Source organism: Leptonychotes weddellii, chromosome 5 (genome assembly GCF_054177405.1).
Source record: "Leptonychotes weddellii isolate Sample4059 chromosome 5, ASM5417740v2, whole genome shotgun sequence".
Classification (NCBI taxonomy): Eukaryota; Metazoa; Chordata; class Mammalia; order Carnivora; family Phocidae; genus Leptonychotes; species Leptonychotes weddellii.
In genome coordinates, this window is record NC_138373.1 from 19,075,594 (window position 1) to 19,082,304 (window position 6,711).

The following is a 6,711-nucleotide window of genomic DNA, read 5'->3' on the forward strand; positions in this document are numbered from 1 at the left end:
TTTTTTGTTCGTATTTGGTAGAATTTCACCTAAACATCCAGATTCTGACTTCTCTAAGAAACAAGATATGGTTGCATAACCCTACCTTCCTCCACTCACTCATGCATTTGTTCATTCATTGAGCAATGAATTTATTGAGCACCTGCTATGTGCTATTCCACAACATTGTTGAATAAAACAGAAGTCCTGGCCTTCATGGAACTTACAGTCTAATGGGGAAGACAGACAATAACCTAATAAACTAATAAATCTTTACAAGGTGGTGTCGAGATTGATGCTATAAAGAACAATAAAGCATAGTAAAAGAATGAAAAGTGACAGCGGCCAGGGAAATCCTTTCTGATAAGAGGACATCTGAGGAGGGGCACCTGGGTGGCTCAGTCATTAAGTGTCTGCCTTTGGCTCAGGTTATGGTCCCAGGGTCCTGGAATCGAGCCCCGCATCGGGCTCCTTGCTCCGCGGGAAGCCTGCTTCTCCCTCTCCCACTCCCCTTGCTTGTGTTCCCTCTCTTGCTGTGTCTCTCTCTGTCAAAAAATAAATAAAATCTTAAAAAAAAAAAAAAAGAGGACATCTGAGGAAAGACGTGAATGAAGGTGAGCCATGGGGCTGTCTGAGGGTAGAGTGTTCTAGACCGAGAAAACAAGCAAATGCAAAGGACTTGGGGAAGGAGTGCTCAGCATGCTGGAGAAATAGCAAGGAGGCCTCTGTGGCTGGAGTGGAGAAAGGCAAGACAGAGGGTACAAGACATGGTCAATAAGGTAGCAGGGCATTGTTGGGGTGCCTGAGTGGCTCAGTCGTTAAGCAGCTGCCTTCAGCTCAGGTCATGATCCCAGGGTCCTGGGATCGAGCCCCACATCAGGCTCCCTGCTCCACGGGAAGCCTGCTTCTCCCTCTCCCACTCCCCCTGCTTGTGTTCCTTCTCTCGCTGTGTCCCTCTCTGTCAAGTAAATGAATAAAATCTTAAAAAAAAAAATAAAAGTGTAAAAAAAATAAAAAAGGTAGCAGGGCATTGTATACTTGTAAGGAGTTTGGATTTCATTCCAGTGAACAGGAGGCTATTGGACAGTTGAGAGCAGAGAAGTGGCCTGATGACTTGCTTGCTTTTTTTTCTTTGTTACTGTTGTTGTTTTTAAGATTACTCCAGATACTATGTGGAAAATAGATTGAAGAGGGGATAGAGTAGAAGCCAGAGAAGCAGTTGAGATCATTGAAGTGGATGAGGCAAGAGATGGTGACAAGACAGCATATGGTGCCACATGGAGATAAAGGACAGTAGGTCCCTACAGATTTGTCATGGGCCCTCTAGGTCACCACAGCCCCGCATGGTCCACTCTGCTAATAAAGGAATGAATGCTGGCCACTCGAAAGATTTCAGAGGCAATGGAAAGGCAGGTTCCTCTGGCCAGGAATGGAGTCCAAGATCTCTTAAGTCCAAGTGTCAACCTTGTTGTATATATTAGTTTCCTGTGGGTACCATAATGAATTTTAACAAACCAGGTGGGCTAAAAAAAATGGACATGTATTCTTTCACAATTCTGGAGGCCAAAAGGCTGAAATCAAGATGTCTACAGGGCCCCACTCCCTCTGGAGGCTTCAGAGAAGAATCCTTCCTTGCCTCTTCCAAGTTCCAGTGGCTGACGGCATTCCTTGGCGTGTGGCCGCACCACCCCCTTTTTTACCCCCATCTTCACATGAACTTCTCTGTGCCTCTCTTCCCCCTTCTGTCTAATCACCTCTGTGTATCTCTTACAAGGACACAGGTTATTCATTGGATTTAGGGCTCAGTCAAATAATCTGAGATGATCTCTTCATCTCAAAATCCTTAACTTAATTACATCTGCAAAGAAACTTTTTTCCAAATAAGATAATATTCAAAAGTTCCAGGAATTAGGACACGGACATATCTTTTTTGTGGAGGGGCACCACTCAACCCATGACAGTGCATGACCCTGAACAAGTCACTTCCTCCTTCTGTGCCTTGATTTCCTTCTCTGTAAAATAGAGGTGGAGACGTAGTAGTTTGCCTTCCAAATCTTTCAATCCAAGATTGCATTTTCCAACATAGTAGTCACTAGCCACACGTGGCTAGTAAGCATTTGGAATGTAGCTAGTCTGAACTGAGATGTGACTGTAAGTATAAAATGCATCCCAAAATATCAAGTACTTAGAATGGAAAAAAAAAAAAAGTAAAATACTTCATAAACAACTTTTATCTTCCTTGCATGTTGAAATTATGACATTTTAAGATGTATTAGGCGGGCGCCTGGGTGGCTCAGTTGGTTAAGCGACTGCCTTTGGCTCAGGTCATGATCCTGGAGTCACGGGATCGAGTCCCACATCGGGCTCCCTGCTCGGCAGGGAGTCTGCTTCTCCCTCTGACCCTCCTCCCTCTCATGCTCTCTGTCTCTCATTCTCTCTGTCTCAAATAAATAAATAAAATCTTTAAAAAAAAAAAGATGTATTAGGCTAAAGCAGATTTCTAAAATTAATTTCACCTTTTTCTTTTTACTTTTTTAATGTGGCTACTAGAAAATACAAAATTATATATGTGGCTCACATTATATTTCTTTAGACAGTTCTATTCTAAAGAACAGAGTTTAAATAACATTAAATAAATTAATTGTTAAAACTGGGTAATATAAATAAAAGCTCATCTCTATTCTATGTGGCATCAGCAGTGATAGCCTGACTGGAAGCTGAAGGGTCTGCTTTCAAGATGCTCACTCACATGGTTGGTAAGTTGGTGCTGGCTATCAGTTGGGAGCTCACCCAGGGCTTTGAACTGGGGGCTTGGTTCCTTTGAATGTGGGCCTCTCCATGGCAGCCTGAGCTTCCTCATAGCATTGTGGTTGAATTCCAAGAGTGAGTGTTCCAGGAGATAAGAAGTGGAAGATAACAGTTCTGGAAACTGGTACAGTGTCACTTCTGACCTATGCTAGTGGTCAAGCAATCTCAGAGCCTATATTCATGGCCCAATAAAAAGAGTGTCTCATTAAAAAGACCCTATGTCTCACTAGAAAGAGTGTCAAAAATTGGGGGGCCACACAGGAGGAGCTCAATAAATATTTATTGAATTGATAAAATGTCACAATTCCCATCTGACATGTGAGAAAACAGAAATTTGAAAAAGTGAAGCAATTCTCAAGGTCACTTTAGAACTGCTACTAATAATAGGGGTGCCTGGCGGTGCCTGGGTGGCTCAGTCGTTAAGCATCTGCCTTCGTCCTGGGTCATGGTCCCAGGGTCCTGGGATTGAGCCCCATACTGGGCTCCTTGCTCAGCATGGAGCCTGCTTCTCCCTCTCCCACTCCCCCTGCTTGCGTTCCCTCTCTCGCTGTCTCTCTCTCTCTAATAAATAAATAAAATCTTTAAAAAATAATAATAATAGGGTGCCTGGGTGGCTCAGTCATTAAGCGTCTGCCTTTGGCTCAGATCATGATCCCAAGGTCTTGGGTTCAAGCCCCGCAGCGGGCTCCCTGCTCCGCAGGAGGCCTGCTTCTCCCTCTCCCACTCCCCCTGCTTGTGTTCCCTCTCTCACTGTGTCTCTCTCTGTCAAATAAATAAATAAAATCTTTAAAAATAATAATAATAATATAGGGGTGCCTGGCTGCCTCAGTTGGTGGAGCATGTGACTTGGGGTTGTAGGTTTGAGCCCCACATTGGGTGTAGAGATTACTTAAAAATAAAATCTTAAAAAAAAAAAGAACTGGGGCGCCTGGGTGGCTCAGTCATTAAGCGTCTGCCTTCGGCTCAGGTCATGATCCCAGGGTCCTGGAATCAAGCCCCACATCGGGCTCCCTGCTCAGGGGAAAGCCTGCTTCTCCCTCTCCCACTCCCCCTGCTTGTGTTCCCTCTCTCGCTAGGTCTCTGTCAAATAAATAAATAAAATCTTAAAAAAATGTATTAAGAAACAGGAAAGTATGGCCCATTCAAAGGAAAAAAATAAATCAACAGAAACTATCTCAGTGAAAGACCACATGGAGAACCTACTAAACAAATATTTTAAAACAACTGTCTCAGGGGCACCTGGGTGGCTCAGTCGGTTAAGCGTCCACCTTCGGTCATGATCTCAGGGTCATGAGATCATGATCTTTAGTCATGATCTCAGGGTCCTGGGATCGAGCCCCACTTCGGGCTCCTTTCTCAGTAGAGAGCCTGCTTCTCCCTCTCCCTCTGCCTGCCGCTCTGCCTACTTGTGCTCTCTCTCTATCTCTCCGTCAAATAAATAAAATCTTTAACAAAACAAAACAACCATCTCAAAAATGCTCAAGAACCTACAGGAAGACTTGGAGAAAGTCAAAAAAAGAATGGATGAACAAGGGGCACCTGGGTGGCTCAGTTGGTTGGGCGACTGCCTTCGGCTCGGGTCATGATCCTGGAGTCCCGGGATCGAGTCCCGCATCGGGCTCCCTGCTCGGCGGGGAGTCTGCTTCTCCCTCTGACCCTTCCCCCTCTCGTGCTCTCTCTCTCTCATTCTCTCTCTCAAATAAATAAATAAAAAAATCTAAAAAAAAAAAAAAAAAAGAATGGATGAACAAAATGGAAACCTAAAAGGAAACCAAAAGAAATTCTAGAACTGAAGAGTACAATAATTGTAATTTTAAAATTCAGTAAAGGGATTCAAAGGCAGATCTGAGCAGACAGATGAAAGAATCAGTGAACGTGAAGATAGGACAATTGAAATTACCAAGGAACAGAAAGAAAAAAAGTGAGAAAAAGTGAACAGAGCCTAAGGGACCTGTGGAATGCCATAAGTAAATGAACATACTCATTGTGGGAGTCCCCAAAGGGGAAACAAGACAGAAAGGGCAGAAAGATTATTTGAAGAAATAATGACCAAAAACTTCCCAAGTTTCATGAAAGTCATGACTATAGACATTCAAGGAGTTCAAATAACTTTAAGTGAGATAAATTCAGAGACTCACGCTGAGACAGAATGTAACCAAACTGTCAAAAGACAAAGATTCTTAAAAGCAGCAAGAGAGAAGTGACTCATCACATACAAGGAATCCTCAATACGATTACAATCAGATTTTTCATCAGAAACTTTGGAGGCCAGGGCGCCCGGGTGGCTCAGTTGGTTAAGCGTCTGCCTTCAGCTCAGGTCATGATCCCAGGGTCCAGGGATCAAGTCCCGTGTCAGGCTCCCTGCTCAGCGGGGAGTCTGCTTCTCCCTCTGCCTCCCTCCCCCTCACTTATGCTCTCTCTCTTTGCTCACGCCCTCTCTCCCTCTTTCCCAAATAAATAAATAAAAATCTTAAAAAAAAGAAACTTGGGAGGCCAAAGGCAGTGAAATGATATATTCAAAGTGATAAAAGGAAAAACACAACACAAAACAAACAAACAAAAATCCTAAAACTGGCAAAACTGTCCTTCCAACTGTGAGGGAAAAATTAAGACATTCCTAGATTTAAAAAAAAACAAAAAACAAAAGTAAAAACAAAAAAACGACTTGGGGACATTTTCATCACTAGACTTGCGCTGCAAGAAATGCTGAAGGGAGTCATGTAGACACTAGACAGCAACTCAAAGCCATAGGAAGGACTAAAGATCTCCGTAAAAGTGAATATACAGGCAATTATAAAATCTAGTGTTATCATACAAATGGTTTGTAAGTCCGTTTTTTGTTTTGTACATGATTGAAAAGACTAATACATTTTGTATACAAAAAGAATTATTAGGGGGCGCCTGGGTGGCTCAGTCGTTAAGCGTCTGCCTTCGGCTCAGGTCATAATCCCAGGGTCCTGGGATCGAGCCCCACATTGGGCTCCCTGCTCAGTGGGGAGCCTGCTTCTCCCTCTCCCACTCCCCCTGCTTGTGTTCCCTCTCTCACTGTGTTTCTCTCTGTCAAATAAATAAATAAAATCTTTAAAAAAAAAAAAAAAGAATTATTAGTCCTAAAAGCTAGTATCATTGTAACTCTGGTTTGTAACTTCACATTTTGTTTTTTACATAATTTAAGAGACTAATGAATCATAAAAAGCATTACTGGTTTTTATTTTTGGACACACAATGTATAATGATGTCATTTTGTGCCATCAATAGTTTAAGGAGGTGGAAACAGTACTGTATAGGAGCACAGTTCTGTATGTGTTGAAGTTAAGCTGGCACAAATTCAAATTAGAGTGCTTTAACTTCAGGGTATTAAATGTAATCCCCATGTAGCCACAAAGGAAATAGTTATAGAATATACACAAAAGGAAATGAGAAGGGAATTAAAATGTTTCACTAAAAAAAAATCAGCTAAACTACAAGTGAAGACAGTAATGCAAGAAAGGAGGAATAAAGAAGTCATAAGGCATATAGAAAACAAAAATCCAAAATGACAGAAGTTAAGTCCCTCCTTATCAGTAATTACTATAAATGTAAACTCTCCAGGGGCACTGGCCTGGCTTGGTCAATGGAATGTGCGACTCTTGATCTTGAGATTGTAGATTCGAGCCCCACGTCGGGTGTAGAGATTACTTAAAAATAAATCTTTTAAGGGCGCCTGGGTGGCTCAGTTGGTTGAGTGACTGCCTTCGGCTCAGGTCATGATCCTGGAGTCCCGGGATCGAGTCCCGCATCGGGCTCCCTGCTCGGCAGGGAGTCTGCTTCTCCCTCTGATCCTCCCCCATCTCATGCTCTCTCTCTCTGTCTCATTCTCTCTCTCAAATAAATAAATAAAATCTTAAAAAAAAAAAATAAATCTTTTAAAAAATACAAAAATAA